The sequence below is a fragment of the Protopterus annectens genome, chromosome 1.part2 (genome assembly GCF_019279795.1).
Source record: "Protopterus annectens isolate FY-2018-M chromosome 1.part2, PAN1.0, whole genome shotgun sequence".
Classification (NCBI taxonomy): Eukaryota; Metazoa; Chordata; order Ceratodontiformes; family Protopteridae; genus Protopterus; species Protopterus annectens.
Genome location: NC_056727.1, coordinates 722,176,170 through 722,194,456, shown reverse-complemented (window position 1 = coordinate 722,194,456; position 18,287 = coordinate 722,176,170). Strand labels below are relative to the sequence as shown.

At 39.7% G+C, this 18,287-nt stretch overlaps 1 protein-coding gene across 1 annotated transcript in view; it reads right to left on the bottom strand.

Annotated features, from left to right (window-relative positions):
• Positions 1–18,287, bottom strand: part of LOC122792408 (kinesin-like protein KIF28P) — a 1,102,337-nt gene that overhangs the window by 511,929 nt on the left and 572,121 nt on the right. The window lies entirely within an intron of this gene.

The window sequence follows — 18,287 nt, the reverse complement described above, 5'->3', positions numbered from 1 at the left end:
TGGTCATGACAGATATTTTAGGTGTAGAGTTTAGCAATGGAATTGTTATAACTATTAAAGTGTCATACTGTAAGACTAGAGATAGAGGGGCCATATTTTCAGAAGAGAAGAATAAACCACGTCAATGAGATAGATATCTTAAAACAAACTTTACCCAAGTATTGGAATAAACTTTCCTTTGGAATTAAGAAACAAATAAAAAAATGGATACCTTAAAGTTAAATTGGGCAAGTATAGAGGAAACAGGCATCATGTCCGTGGTGTTTAGAGTGTGCACTTTTAATCGACTAATTGGCCAGCACAGCAAAATAACAATGAAACTATGAAACTGCTAATTTGCAAAAAGCCCTTCTGATTAACATGCCATTGTGTAGTGCCCTGATACCCTGATCTTTGTATTAAAAAGATAATACTGCTATGTGCAATAATATCACCTGCTTCAAGTAATATTATATATCTCTGTCACTAAAATGTGTTATAGAAGTGATTGGCAGAAAAAAGTGTAATCACAAAAGTAAGATCTATACACTAAATATGACAAGTTGTAAAACATAACTAGCATTTTTGCAAGAGAATGTCACTCACTGCATCCTCCAACAAGGTGCTGCACACTGACACTTTCTTCTGAAACACTAATGCCAAGATTGATGTACCTTAGAAAAAGAGGAATTCTCTGAAACACTGTAATCTCAACATGTTTAAACAAACAACAGTAATCACAATTTAGTGATCATGCTTCATAGTGTTGATCACTACTAGTAATTCACATTTCTGCTTGACAACTTGATATATATCAATGTAAATAATTTATTTGGAAATGTTAATACATCATGGCACACATCTTTGCTTAAACATGATCATGTGACTATAATTTGGTAGACATTGGGTACAATAGCAAAGGGACAGTTGCAGTGATCATTATGCTGACTCACATTCATTCATATGACAGTACTCCTGCCAAGCTGGATAAGTGACTATTTAAACATGATCAATCAACAGCAGGGAAAAGTAATTTTTTATCCACAGATAGATTCCATGCCCAAGAATTATAGTCATTGTATTTACAGTGTGTATCTCAGATGTCTAATTGTGCTTTAAAACATGTCCACAGTACAGTACTCCAACTTGTTTCACACAAATGCTCATTAACCTTGAACAGCCAGATTAATGACCATTTAACTTGATCATGGCAGCCAGTTCAGTCATTTTAAATTATAGATAGCCTTACATTCAGCAATTATAGTCACATTATTAAATGTGTACCTCTTAGATATCAGACTGTGGTAATTATAACGGCCACAGTAATGCATTTCAAGTTTGTTTCACACAAACACACAGTAGTTAGAATAAAGTATTTTAACTTACAACACAGAACCTCACAATAGTCCTACTTATCCAGATTAATGAAGGTTTAAGCTAGCAAAATCATGGTGCACAGTCTGGTAAATCACTAGAGGAAAAGAAACAATAGGCACAATGACTATTTTAACCAACTTTAATAATATCTACTATCTTGAGTATTACATATTATAATATATTCATATTATAATAATATAGCGTATATTATTAAAGTTAGTTAAAAGAGTCACCACCCCTGTTTTTTCTCTTTTGGTAGACCAGACTCTGCACCAAATGGTTTTCTGGTTACTAGTGTCTTGCACTGGTGCACTATCATTTCAGTTTCAGTGTTTAATCCAAGTAATGACAGCAGTTTCTGACATTTTCATTCTCACCCAGCCACATATCTGGCATTTACAGGGACTTTGATGTCTGTACACCTCATCTGTCTGATTGTGATAAAAATAATGGTCAGAATAATGTATTTCAACTTTGTTTCATACAAACAACAACCACAGTAAAATATTCCAACTTGTTTTATACAAATTAAAACTACTCCTGCAAAGTCTTTAACCTGAGAAAATGACAGCAGATCAGTCATTTTTATAGAAAGAGAGGCACTGTACCCAGCAGTTATAGCCACTTTGTTGACAGTGTATGCCTTAAATGTCTGACTGTGATAAAATAATGGCCACAGTAATACATGTCAACTTTATTTCATATAAACAGCAGCCACAATTAAACTGTCCAACTTAATTCACATAAATGCAAATTCTTAAAGCAAAACTAGATTAGTGGTTGTTTAACATGAGCAAGTGAGACCAGAGTGAGTCACTTTCATTCACAGGCAACCCACATACAAGGCACTATCAATTTGTTGAATTTGTACATGTTAGATGTCTGATTGCGATGCTAATAATGGCCACAGTAATATATTACAACTGTGTTTCATATAAACAATAGCCACAGTAACGTATTTCTACTTTCTTCAAAGACATACACACTACTTTTACAAAGCCAGAATAATAACAGTTTAACCTGGGCAAACAATAGCAGTCTCTGTCATTTCATCCACTGATAGTGCCATACCCAATAGTTGTAGCCACTTTTTTGACCATGTACAACTCAGATACTTGCCTATGATAAAATAATGGCCATAGTAATGGATGTAAAGGTTGTTTCATACAAACAGTGACTGTGGTAAAGCATTTCTTCCTTCAAAGAAATGCACACCAGTCCAGTAAATCCAGATTAATGACTGTTAAACCTGAGCAACAGCAATAGGTTCAGTCACTTTCATCCACTGACAGATTATAAACTCTGCTGTTAACTGTATACACCTCCAGATGTCAGATTGAGATGAAATTATGTCCATATCATTGTTGGAGCTTTCCTGTGTCCTGAAAGAGTGCTCTTCAAACTATCTGGAGATATACAGAGCTGAGTATATTTTTCTGGCACTTCAGAGTTGTGTACTGGTAATTGTTGTTTGACCAATTTTATATCATTGCTGCCTGACTTCAGAGTTGTGCACTGTTATTTTTGCTTTACTGTATAGTTTTTCAGATCTCTGATGAAGGTGTTTTCCCCTCCCCATTTCTCTGTGTCTTAAGTTGGTATAACTTGTTTTTTCATCCTGTGTGTTATCTGACCATCTCAAGGATTACTTGCATAAAATTAGACCCTCTTAGCAAGAAAGTCTGCATATCATTGTTGGAGCCTTCCTGTGTCCTGAAAGAGTGCTCTTCAAACTATCTGGAGATATACAGAGCTGAGTATATTTTTCTGGCACTTCAGAGTTGTGTACTGGTAATTGTTGTTTGACTAATTTCATATCATTACTGACTGACTTCAGAGTTGTGCACTGTTATTTTTGCTTCACTGTATAGTTTTTCAGATCTCTGCTGAAGGTGTTGGTTTTCTCATAACCACCCTCCCTATTCCTGTGTTGTTGTTTAAATTTGGAGGTTTTTGCAGTTGCCTGCCCCCACTGTAGATTTGATCTGGGACACTCCCCCCAGTCCCATCTCTTTACCTCATTATACCTAATAGACTACTTCTGCATTGTTTTTAGTAATTTTTAATTTAATTGCATTTTTTAAACTGTTTGGTCTAACATTGCTACATACACAAGTGTGCTAGCTTGCACTGTATTTGAATTGTTTTGACTGCTGTTTTAGCTACTTTTCTATATATATATATATATATATATATATATATATATATATATATATATATATATATATATATATGTAATACCTTTCATGTAACTAGTGTATTCCAGATTCAGATTTGCTGTATCCAGGACTGTATGTAAGCTTCTGAGCCCCCCAAGCTTTCTGTGTTGGAGGGAAGCCTTCTAGCTTATCAGTGGGAGTGATAAGCACTAGGTAACCTATCTACCACATAAGGAGTGGTTCTGGCCCAGAAATTGTAGTTATTGGCCATTTGGACAGTTTTTCCATCTCTCTCAACTTTCTGATTTAAAAGCCCGCATTTGCACTTGTTTCCCCTCTTTCCTGTAACTAGTTTAGTCCAGATACAGATTCTTACTTTTAGCACTTGAATTTGTTTATTCATGATCAGCACTTGTTCGGAACTTGTAAGCACTAAATAACCTACTAATTACTACAGCACTCAACCTTCCTTATTACCTAGAGGAAAACAGTTTTGGTACTTACTTTCCTCACTTGCTTAGAGAAAAACAGCTCTTGTACTCACTTTCCTCACTTATCTAGAGGAAAATAGTTTTTTTATTCAGGCATGTCCAAGGGTCAGCTCCCAGTGTTCTCTCCTGTCTATCTGATGAATCTGGGCATCTTGGGGCAATGTAGAAATTGCCTCATGTACACAGACAACCCTCTCCTCCTACCACCCAACACTACAACCTATGAGAGATGCACTTATCTAGCCAAACTGGAGGTAAAGCTCTCTCCAATCAAGACTGAACTTGGCAGTCAAGAGGAGAAGGTAAACACTTGCACCACACCACACTCACACCACCAAAATCCACACATAGAAATACAAAAGCATTCACGGAGGCTCTCAATAATAATCTGCTCAAGCAACAGAGACCTCAAAAGCAGAAATGCAAGCAACCTCCACCCCCCCCAACACAACCCAAATGACACATAGCCCGCAGACTCAGTGTGCCACTCAATCACAGCCAATAAGGCAAAAAAACGTACCCAACACACTAGTCATAGGTGACTCTATAGTCAGGCACACTGATGTCCCACTCACCAGGCTAAACAAGGAGGAGGTTACTGTCAGCTGCCTGTCGGGTGCCAGGATCTGCCACATAACCCACGCACTCAGGTCACTCCACAACAAGTACAAATATGACTCTGTCATTGTCCATGTTGGTGTGAATGGCCTGAGATGTACCTCCCTGGACTACATGAAAAGAGACATGGAAGAGCTCTCCAATCTTGTAGCCCAGGCAGATATGACCCTAGCCCTGAGTAGCATTCTGCCATCACCCAGAATGATGCCGCAGTACAAGGACAAAATGATTGACTTCAACAATTAGCTAAGCTTCTGGTGCCATTCTAAAGGGATCCAGTATCTGTTTGCCTGGGATGACATGGTCGTCAGACCACGATGCTTTGCCAGAGATGGCCTGGACCTGTCACTCCTGGGATTCCAGATACTGGCTAAGGTTCTTACCCCTCCTATAGTGCCTTTTTTAGGCAAGGTTCAAATAACAAATTCACCACCATAACAGGAATAGGCAAGCAAAAACTGAGGGTGATGCTACTCAATGCCAGAAGTCTAAATCTCAAAATGCACTCACTCGAGGCACTCCTTAAAATGGAGAACATCGATATCTGTGCAGTGACTGAGACCTGGTTCAAGGCTCTAGAGAGCACCCCTGCACTACCAGGCTATAACTCATACCACACTTTTTGGCCATGTAACCTGGACTGAAACACCAAAGGCAGAGGTGTATCCATATTCATTAAGGATATCCACACCTCCAGGCTAGTTGCTCAGCATAATGCAGCCGAGGTTATCCAAGTGCAACTAACTCTGGGCAAAACTGCAATCCAAATTGTAGCTTGCTACAGATCACTCACCATACCCCAGGATTCTCACTCCTCTTTTCTTGATATACTGGAAAATATTAGGGTTCAACCAAACACCCTAATAATGGGTGATTTCAACTACCCCACCATTAACTGGGAAAACTACTCATGTACCAACTCCTTCGCTTAACGCTTTCTGGAATTCATAAACTCCAATGCCCTGGATCAACTTATCCACACCCCCACCAGGGGCAACAATATCCTAGATCTAGTCATTACCAATATGAGTGACCGGTGTTCCACACCTGAAGTCAATGCCTCATTGGTCCAATCCGAACATAAGCTAATTACCCTAGATATCCACATCCTGCCTCCACCCCCCATTAAGGAAACCATAATAAAAAATTTCTCAAAAGCCAACTTCATGCTTCTTAAGACAGAAGTGGTGAACTTTATGACACCCATGCAGATGGAAAATACAGTTACGACTACTGAATGCTACACAATTGCACTTTATAAGCACTTACATGAGTGCATGGATCATGCTATCCCAAACAGAACCAAGACGCTATCCTCCAAAAAAAGGAAGCCAATCTGGTGGTCCCTTGCCATAAACAAACTTTACAACAGAAGGAAAAAACTCTTGCAAAAGAGAGTAAAATCCCATGAGTGGAGGAGCTCCCTGGTCAGCCTCAGTAAGAAGCTGCAATCCCTGATAAAATCCTCCAAAGCTAGTTACGAAAACAAAATCACCACTGATTCTAAAGACAACCACAAAGCATTCTATAGCTATGTCAAGAATATGAATGGCAACACTCAGATCTGCTCTGAGTTACAGCACAATAGCACTAAATATACAGACCCAACTGATATTGCCAACATCCTGGCAGATAGGTTCAGTGCTAACTTTACCCCCCTCTCACCCCCTAAAGAGCCCATCTCTATACGGGAAGAATGCAAAGTTCCTGTAATCATGGCTGCACAGGTAAAAACCACTCTCTCCAAAGCCAAGAACACAGCATCCATGGGACCAGACAACATCCCAGGCTACGTTCTACATGAACTACAGAACGAACTGGCACCCCACCTAAGTACCATGTTCAATCATAGCCTCACCTCAGGCTTTGTGCCTGCTGAATGGCGCACAGCAATGGTTATCCCACTCCACAAGGGGGGAGCCACCACGGACCCCAGGAATTACCATCCCATTAGCCTGACGAGCCTGGTCTGCAAGGCCATGGAACATATCATCATGGAACTTATAAACAAAGACATTGGTACTCTCCAAATTCTGGATCCCACCCAGTTTGGATTTGTAAAAGGCAGATCATGTCTACTAAACCTGATAGACTTCTTTGAAGCAGTCACCAAAGCCGTAGACAAGGGTAAGGTGGTTCACACAGCCTATCTAGATCTTGCCAAGGCTTTTGACACCATCCCCCACTCTAGAATTATAGATAAACTCACTAAACTAGGTATAAATCCCTATGTCACAAGATGGGTTGCCAACTGGCTCACTGACAGAACCCACACTGTGAAAGTAGCAGACTCCAAATCCGACTTCAGACCAGTGACAAGTGGAGTACCACAGAGTTCAGTCCTGGGTCCTCTCCTGTTTTGTATCTGCTTCTCTGAAGTACAGGCTAACACAGAAGGTCTTTGGCTAACAAAGTTCGCAGATGACTGCAAACTAGGAGCCATAATCGAAACTTCTAACGATGTGGACATCCTACAAAAGGGCCTCACTGAGACAGATGCCTGGTGTCAAAGCCATGGCCTCAAGCTCAATGCCAATAAGTGCATTGTCATCCCCTTTGGTAAAAACTCTGTACCCATGAACTACAACATAGGCGGTAGTATACTTAACACCGAAAGTGTGATAAGAGACCTTGGGACACAGGTGGACAGTAGTCTCTCCTTTGATAATCACATTGCCACAGTAGTCAGGAAATCCTTCTACATGGCACATCTCATCACAAAAGGTTTCTCATCCAGAAAAAAAGAGGTCATTGTTCCCATCTACTCATCACTCATTAGACCCATTATAGAGTACACTGCCCCTTTTGGTATGTACCTCACAAGACATCTCCAACAACTGGAAAGGCCGCAGAAATACCTCACAAAGAGGATTACCAGCCTCAAACAGATGCCCTATGCCGACCGTCTCAAAAAACTCCAGCTTTACTCCATCGCATATCGCCTACTCAGAGGTGATCTCTGCCTAACATACAAAGCTATGTCAAACCCAGAGCTGTTGGACATGCTCCACTTAAAGAAATCCCAATCCCTCCAAGCTACACGCTCTAGGGACCTAAACCTTGTCACCACAATAAACAGAACATGCCGGAGGGACAGATTCCTGTCCCAGAGACTTCCCATACTCTGGAATAAACTACCTATCTATATCAAACAAAGCTCCTCATTAGCACTCTTCAAGAAAAATCTTGATGATTGGATGGGAAATAGGAAATTCACCCCGGGGATCACCTCTGTGGCTCTACTCGACAGTGGCACAGGAAAATAATTTTCTTGGGTGGCAAAAGCCAGTGTACATTTTTGCTGGGCTTGTATAGGCCCCAGGACCGATAGCCAAGTACCTACCTATGAACCTATAAACCTATGAACCAGTAATGTATTTCAACTTTATCTCACACACTCACTAGCTACAGTAAATATTCTGAATTGTTTTACACAAAAACACATTAGCCATGCAAAAATAGACTAATGTCTGCTAAATCCTAAAATAAATGGTGCTGACATACCATCCCTTGGTTGTAATATTTTTAGGCTCAATAGAGCACATAAAAAAGCAGGAAGAATAGCTAAAATCTTCCTAAATATGCTCACAGTAACTCTCTATATAGGCACAATCTCACATTTTGGAAAGGCAGAGATCTTAATCTCATTCCTAAAACTTAATAGAGCCGAGAACATATGCATTGCTGTGCTACACATCCTGCAGGACAGAACATTTCAACACTAGAAAACATACTATCCTGGACAGCAGACACAATCACAAATTAAATTATCCTCCTGAATGATGTAAACATTGACTGGCAGTTTTTATCCACAAATTCATTGACAGACAGCATGAACCTCCTTGGATTCACTCAACTTATTAATACACCAACAATAAATGGCAAAAAATAATTCCCCCCAACAATCTATCCCGGATTGGATTCTGGTTACCAATCCATCTAATTTTATCTCCTCAGGTATCTTCCCTGATGCACTAAGTGACCACCTGCCAGCTTATACCCAAAGGAGTATTACACAACTAACAAAAGAACATAAGCTCAAAACTACCTGTAATCTCTCCAGTTTCTCCAAGGAGTCTTTCATTGCATCTCTGAAGATAGTTAACTGGTCCATCCTAAAAAGACACCAGGAGCAGCCTTAGGTCAACTGGTGACCTAGGCAAAAGGGCTCCATGTTGCCCCCATCATACCACTTGGTGCCCCCATCCTGGTCTACCTACACCAAATAAATACTGGAAAAGCGCCCCTGCTAGAGTGGCACCCTAGGTGGCCGCCTAGTTGGCCTATGCGAAGGCCGGCTATGTGACCCCTTAAATGATGCAGTTAAATACTTCAGTTCAGTTCAGCATTTCTAAATATTTTAACGTCTTAGCCCCACAGTGTACACAAAGAATAGAAATAGCTATATCCCATTGTTCACCAACCAGTGCAAACTCATTATGAAAGACAGAGACAAAGCATGGGTTACCTGGCAAAAGAATAAAATGACAAAAATAGGCAACTATTCAGACAGCTATGAAACCAAGTCAAGAAACAAGTTACTAGAGATAAAAAGTCTTATTAAACTCAGCTATAAGATAGCTATAAATACAGCTGTAAAAATTCTAGTTCTCCATATCCTGTCTCATCAGCCCAAGTGCAAAAAAAAAAAAAAAAAAAAAGATCCCAGCCCATACATGGACATTCCCCCTCTTCAAACAGCTACCTATTTCAATACATACTTCATATCTTAGACTCTAACACATTTCCATTACAAATCTCACCTGTCTGTAACCTCTCCAATATACATGCATACAACTCCACCCACTTTACCTTTCAACTAGTTTCAACAACTCTCATAAAACAGATCTTACATAAACTAAAACCTTGTTGTCCTTAGCTGACAACCGTATCCTGGAATACTTAAATCTAGCTGCACATACAATAGCAAACCCAATCAGCAATCTTACTGATATATGAATAACAGAATACTGTGTCTCTAAAATGGCAGACATTACCCCCTTACATTAAGGAGGTAATTCCCCTGACACTACAAATTTCCGGCCGATAGCCATCCTGTCTCCCATCTCTAAAATCCTTGAAAGATGTATTCTTCATCAATTTCTCCACTATCTCTTACAAAATAAGCTAATCACCAATAAGCAACATGGGTTTCAGCCAGACCACAGCAGTTCTACTGCATTACTATCATTTATAGACACTGTCAATAAAGCTCGCAACTTGTATCTGCAGTATTTCTAGATCTATCAGAAGTCTTTAACATGGTCTCTCACAGTAAACTCCTCAATCAACATTCCACCTTGCGTCTAGCATCTCCATCTGTACAATGGTTCTCTAGCTACCTTGCCAACAGGCAACAAGCTTTAAAAGGCAAGGATCCATCTCTGCATACCTTCCCACTTCACACGATTCTCACAAGGATACCTCCTTGGCCGTCTACTATTCAATATTTGTATCAATAAGATACATTCATCTTCTTGTGAAAGAACCTTGATTCAATATGCAGATGAGTTTACCACCATCTGCTCCTCAAACACCTTAACTCTCTACCAAGAAATCACTCAACAAGCTGTCATCTCCATTGAAACCTGTTTTACAATGACACACCTACTCAATCCCAAAAAAACAAACTCCTCCTCCTCTTTACCCCCAAAACTCACAACCCTAATAGAGCATCTTTCAAAATCTTTTCATCAAATGGCATTGAAACTGAATTAGTCCACCATACCAAAATATTAAGACTCATAATAGATGATAATCTTGAATTTGACCTCCACATCCAAAGATATCAAGAAAACCCATAAAAACTAGGCATGCTATGCAGAAAAAATATATTTTCTAAGCACAATCGCAAAAATTACTCTAGCCAAAACCTACCTTCTGCCCTCCCTACTCTATGGAGCACCAAGTCTTACTAATTTACAATCCTCCATAAAGAACAAACTTGAAAGCTACTATAACAAAATTTCCAAGTTTGCTACTAATTCATCCTCTTTTACCCATCACTGTAAAGCTCTGCATATCCTTAGATGGCTGGAATTGCCCTTTCACCTCTCCTACATTCAGCTTATAACAATACCTAAAATCATACACAGTCCATTAGTCTTCCCAGCCCTTACCCCTTTAATCAACATATTTTCCAAAAAGAACTCGTAGATCAGAAGACAAACCATTTCGCACTGCAAATAAACTGATTAAATCTCCTGGAAAAAGCTTATACTCATACTCAGTAGCAAAAAATGGGATTTCTTACCTCTAACTACCAGAACTATTTCTAACCTACCCACCTTTAAATGCTCCCTTAAAGAATACCTTACAAAGTCTTGGACCTACTCCTGTGCCAATTCTAGCTGAACTTACACACTATACTTCAAGCTCCCCTTCAGCCTAGATCACATTTCACAAACCTCTCCAGCCTCCTACTCCATTCCTCATCTTTGCAGACCTTTCTTCTACCTCTTTCTCTTTCCTCCCTACTCATCTAAGCTACCTGCAGATACCCTACCCTGGACTTTTCTTATAATCTCCTTCTTCCTTCTATAACCATAATATGAATACCTGTCTCAAACTAAGACCTCAGTTTCACCTCACTGTTTCTAATCATGGAATCTCTGATAGCTCTTTAAATATCTTATTAGAATTGTCTCAGGCCTCATTTATCACATACTAATCTATATAACAAATAATATGACTATTCAGTTTTTCCTCACATATTCTCTTCAACACATGTTATTGTTTTTCATAGCACTCTACTATGAAACATATGTTCTATGCTTTTCTCATTACAATATTTTCTCACTCTTATGTTTTGTAGTGTGACATGGTACTTTGTGATTTAAAATATTTACACTTGGTTGTTTGTAATGTAACATGATACTTTGCGATTGAAAATATCTGTACTTGATTCCTCAAGCCTCCACTAAAAATGGGCACTTTCTCTTTCTGGTCCAGTCAGACTTCCCCAGTAAACAAATGTTAAATAAATAAACCTCAGCAGGTGACAACAAGGTCAGTCATTTTCTTCCACACACTGCCACCATACCCAGCAATAATACAGTCATTTTGTTAACTGTCTACATCTCCATTGTCGGATTGTAATAAAATATAAAAAAAAGATCACAGTAATTTCTATCATCTTTGTTTCATATGTTTAGTAGCCAACCATAAGTATTCCAACTTGTTTCACAAAAATATGCATTAGTTCTACAAAGATGAACACTTCCCATAGTATCTGGTTAATTGTAGAAAATAAATCATCTCTATGGTCCAGACTATCCTGAGAAAATTGACTTTAATCACAACACTCCCTCTCAGATCTTTACTTTGTCACTTGTAACTGGCTGCCATTTCCACTGCAGCTATGACATCCACTCCATTGTTCAAAATGTGCAGGCTTTCTGCTCCTTGCTAAACTAAGGTTCTATAATTTTTTGTTTGGATCATGAATGGGATGGAGCCCACAAACTTAAGTGATAAGGTGTACAGCACATTAACCAAAGGGTATTGCAGATCTGACTCCCTTTAACAGGTGCATCTTATCAGCAGCATTCTTTTACTTAAATAAATAAATAAATATAATTTAGAAAAGTGTCCCTACTTAAATGGGGCCTTAAGCAGTTACCTAGTTAACCTATGGATAAAGCCGAATATGTTTCAGAAACAGGAGGATAGTGCAATTATATATAAGAAATATTTTATTGGAAGAATTGTTATGGCGAAATATCATAAGCATTATAAGGAGAGTACTGGAATTGGGATGACTGGCTTGAAATAAGAAATACAATTACTAGAAGAGAAAAGATTACTTAGATAGAATGCTAACTGCATTACTATCATTATCCACAGTTATTTAGTTAAGTACTTCTTCAGCAAAGAAGTATTGTGTGTGTGTGTGTGTGTGTGTGTGTGTGTGTGTGTGTGTGTGTGTGTGTGTGTGTGTGTGTGTGTGTGTGTGTGTGTGTGTGTGTGTGTGTGTGTGTGTGTGTGTGTGTGTGTGTGTGGAGATTGAGCATTTTAAATATCAATATACCAATATCTGATGTAAATGTAGGGAAATAGGGTAAGGTAAAACACCAGTGTCAAAATATATATAAAGTACGAAAAATAGTCATTTTGAGATGGAAGGTTATACAAGTAGAAAATGTTATCTGTAAGAGTGATAGACAACAGCACTGTCGTATGGAGTGAGTATACAAGGAAAATATTGGTTTTAATGTAAAAAGGAAAGAAATAAGTAAATGAATTGCAATAATGGAAAATAATAAAAAGAGTAATACTAAATCAAATAACAGATTTGAGATTCTGCAGTATAGTGAGACTGAATTTGAAGTTTCTTTTGAGGATGAAGACAATTAGGAAATTGTTAAACAAAGGAAAGAGTAAATGTGAAAAAAGAAATCCAAAAATAATATAATATTCCTTTTATTTAGCATAAGCAGTATACTTTTTAATGAGGCAATGATATAGAATGGATATAAGAGGTCAGATCTAGGGTTACCATATTTGGTTATACGTAAAAGAGGATGAAAAAATATGTGCTGGTATTATACCAGCACATATTCTTTCGTCCTCTTAGGGTTGCCAGATTCTTGACTGGCCAGGTTGGGACAAAAGGTCTTTCACACTAGGTGAGGACCAAAAAAAAAAAAAAAAAGGTCTTTAGTCTTTAATTGTGTTTGGCATTTTTTGAGTGGCCTGTATGCCGGTATACGAGCCAATCAAAAACTTGCAAAGTGGACCCTCTTCTGTTCAATGTGGAACATCAAGCAGTTCCGTATTGAACAGGGCTCCAATTTGCAATTTTTTGATTGGCTGGTATACCAGTATACAGGCCAATCAAAAAAAAAAAAGAAAGCGGAGTCTGTTTTGCTGGGACTGTAACCGGCAGTGCGGGACTCAGGATCGGACTGCCATTCCAGGACAATCTCACTGAAATAAGGACGTCTGATTTTTGAAACAAATTGCAGAATTTTCAAAAACCACCCGGACAGGAACCCTAAAAGAGGACGTGTCCAGGGAAACCCGGACATATGGTAACCCTAGTCAGATCAGATATTTGTATGATTCAGAACACAAGAATAGTCACTAATAAAGAACTAGAATTCTGTTTTTACAGATGGAAGAATTTTGGTCCCTTGTGACACAGGAATGTTCTGGCATGAGTATTTTAGCTTATGAGAGACTGAAAGCAGTGATAGCAAGGATGACACCTGATTTTCCTTGGAAGGCTTTACAGATATAATTTATTAAAAGGTCACGATGAAATAAGAACAGATATGCTTCAGAACACTAGATGAGTCATTAAGAAAGAAGTAAAGAAAACTGCTATTTTTTGCACATGAAAGGATTTTGGGCCTTTTTGACAGAAGAATTTTCTGGCATGATTAAGTCAATTTATCAAAGACCAAAGGCACTGATAGGAGGGCTGACAGTTGTTTTCCAGGGAAAACTTTAGGGATAGATTTTAAAGAAGGCAATACCAAAATAATGGTCAATGTCTATCAAACTGAAGTTACTTCAAAAAAAATAACATGAACTGTGGTTAAAATAAGACATATTTGTTGTTTAAAGAAAAAATATCTGGGAATAAGATTTCAATAGTAATGTATATGGGTCTAAAATAAGAAAAGGGTAAAGCTCAGAAAATATATTGATAAAATAAAACAAGATAAGTAGTTCAGGCACAGAAGAAAGATATGTTTTAAAGGAGAATCCTACAGAAATATAGATTTTATTGTATTGTATTTTATTTTATTTTTTGAAATGAAAAGGTTACAAGCACTGTAGGTGGGATCTTTGAACCACAAGGATTTATGGCTGCAGCTAGAACAAATTTTAAAATAGGCAAAATAGTACTTATCCCTTGTCCAGGTCCCCTTCAATAAACACATCACACTGAATGACATTTGACGACCTTTATTAACTTCCATAACATAGCTTTAGTCACCAAATATTAATTACAATTGGACATAGTACAACTGATTCTAAACACAGCATAAACATCCTTGTAATGTTAATCAGGACAGCATACCTACTCATCCTGCCCAGTAAGCAGCGTCCATACCATTGCTCACTTACTTCACTTATGAAGCAGCATCCCAGACTCATTTCATATCCTATTTATTGAATTGGCCATCCAAACAACTAATCCAGGATGGCATGACCTTAATCATATGAAGCAGTGTCCCATCTCACTTCATACACCATTCATTGAATTACCTTCCACCAAATAAGCAGCATCCTGACCTCCACTTGCTTACCTAACCAGCAAGCTTCCTCCAGCTGCTCATTTTCCTTTCCCCCAATTCCTTGAAATGAACATCCAGACACCACAGGGGGAACAGAAGAGGGCAAGCCTGTCCCTCTTCTCTGCCAACCAGCCTGCAAGGCTTTTCCCCCTCCCTTCTACCCAAATGATTCACCACCTACCTGCCCTAAAGGGAAGAATTAAGCCAAACGTCATTCGGTGTACCCATCATCTGTAACTTACAATCTATGACCATTATCAACCCCATGCCGCACTGTAACGTACCTTAATGAAATTACAGAGTGCCTTAATTAAACTAAAATTAGTAGGATTATCCTTGACCCCACTGTACCACCAAAACATCCACTCTGAGAAACCACTAACCATGGTTTACTTCTAACCACGCTCTGTGGCCCCATTATACCTCTCTAGTGACTATAACATCTTCTGCAACCAATACAGTCAACAGCAAATTCATCCTGTCAAATCAATCACCCTCCAAACTCTCTCCTTCAGACCCCGACTGCTTCCACCTTCCAAATCCACAAACACTTCCTGCAGCATGCATTATCTATGCCACCCACTTCATTCAGCCACTGGGGAATCCAGGCTCATTTATCATCTCATCCTCAAAGTATGTGCCTTCAGCATCTTCAGATATGCAGCTGACTCTGCGCACTTCATTTATGACCTCATTGCCCATCACTCCAGCCACCAGCACAATGTCCACTGTGAGCACCTTCCTCATGGATGTGGATCCGTAAAAGAAAAGAAACTGTAAATTCACTGCAACAAAACATCTACCACATCTTAACCTGCATGCTATCAAGGGGACCCACCTCCATACCCCCTAAATCAGCATTATTCACTGTAATTATTACTTAGGAATCTTACTTACCTGTAGCTGGCTAGTTCATCAAAAGCTTAGAGCTATTAACCTAGTAAATACCCCCACTCCTGAAATTGGTGCCTCTCCTTCTCCCAGTAAAACCCAAAAATAAGCAAATATCAGACCCTGCTATAACTAGCTCACAACATACCCCATTTTTAATTGGCATTAGACTACCCAGCTACACCTACCTAGAAAGCCTGAATGAGTACAACAATAAAAACCTGATTAAAAGACTGCCTATATAACTCCTTGAACACAAATCTGTACTTTACCAAAAAGTCTGGAACCCTATCAACTGTAGCATATACCAGTAGCCTATACCACTCTGAATGTGCAGTAGGGAACAGTCTACTCCAAAAACATTAATGATCTAACACTAAGGGACAGAAATCCCGAACTCCCTAACCTATTTCCTGAACTCCCAATTCCTGAACTCCCAATCCTAACAATGAAGTACTCTACGTACCCCACTTTAAACCCCCCAATTCACTCCTTGCCAAATGGCAATCAGGCCATCGTCCAAATTAGTAAATTAACATAACTCTATCCCCTGTGAAAATACAAATTTTACTGCTAAATCCTCCCTGACCAACTGGAATGTCCTGCCCTGTGTACAAGCTTGAACCAAATAACACAACTTGCCCACCAGTCTCCTACACCCTGAAGGCTGCAACACAAATTGACCCAGCTAACACACCTACCATATACTTGACTTATAAAGCTGCCCCCACAGTCCTGCAGCAAGCGTCTGGTCCTGCTAACTCAGCCTGACCACCAGCAAACCATACCACAGTTGTATCAAACCAGAAATATGCCCTATTCTCTCAAACTTCCCCCACACAGTCATTATGTGCCTTCCGTCCTCATATCCCAGTAATCCACCCTTGGTATCATCAGAAATCCCAGCCCCTACTTGGGACCCAGCCTAACAAAAATCCCACACCTGAGTCCTTTCACATGTCCACACAGTACCCTCCATATCAAACCACAGTACCCTCCATATCAGCACAGTCAAAGCTAGGCATGAGGAGGTTAACATCCCAACTCAAACCCCCCCAATGTTATCAATAGCTATGGATTTTCAACCAGTCACCAACTTTCTTACAGCCTCGATCACCTGATAAGACCACCTCCTTCAAACCACCGACCGACCCGAAGACTGCGTTGGCACCATCTTCACCCCTCCTTGCCTAGCAAGTCACCAGCCGAAACCATTATAGACATGCCATCTGCAAAGACAAACAAGAGTAAATCATCTAAAATTCACAACATATTAACCACAACCTGCCAACTCAAATATAGAAACAGTAATTATCGCCTTCCCAAACTCTGAATAATAAAATTATCAGTTTAACATTACCTTTCCTGAAGGGTATGAAGCACGACACTCACATGTCTGTCAATTTCCGACATAACCCCCCTCCCCCCAGCCACAGCAAGTCCTTCCATCCCACCATAATTCCATGATTTAGTGACTTTAGTCTTTAGATCATCCCAGTGACCTGGCATGTGACCAACTGACAAACAGACGAGCAGCTGCATCACTCTCAAACACCCCCCCCCCCAGAGCAAGAAATCCAACCAAATCCCAACAACATCAGGAAAAAAACAGAAAAACATGGGATGGCCTGGCAAACAGCAAAGCCCAAGTGGCCATGCACCAGTGCTAACTGCCGAAAGGCCTGACCGACCAGGCCCCGAATGTCAACACTGCACCTTCCGAGCAGGCACTCAAACACAGAGTTTTTTTTTTGTCTCTCTTTCCCCCCTGTAACATGGCCAGTACATCAAGAATACCAGCAAGCAACCCAGCAGCCACTGACCACTTCCAATCGGAATAACAAGACCACATCTGCCAAATCCAGTATTATTCCCTTGTACCCATGTCCTCCCCCTACTGGTTAAGTGACAACTCGCATACGCAGTGAGCTGTAAGCCCACAAAACCCGTACATTGTCCCTGCGAGTCTGGTAGAAGCAACCCAGCTATAACAGGCCGCGAGCCAATAGCCAGTCACCACAAGGTCCTTCTAAGCCAGCAGATCATTTCTCATAACCCATCTAGAGCCGTATAGCATAACACCTGCTCCACCCTACCTTCACAATAATGAGTGCTGCGAGGGTTGATAACTATTAAGGCAGTAAATACTGCCTGCATTTTGACATACCACAGCATGCCTCTGTAATTCGCATTGCACCAAATCCCTTCACCATCTTGATGCTCCCAATACATTGTGGAATGCACTTCATTGATGAACCCGCCAAACAGTTCAGCCACGCAAAACACCCATGCCATCCGACCATGTGTGCCAGTGCAACCAAATGACCAATGAGCCATACAAGGCCCCACTGGAAAGCAAAAAATACACCAACCACCACTGAAAGCACACCAAAATGCTACCCACTCTCAGACTCTTCTACAACAAATTCTACAAGACTCATATCAACATAATGCACAATGATACTTACCCATCATTTCATTTATTTAACACCTGTCTACAACAATTTGGTTCATAGGTTCATAGA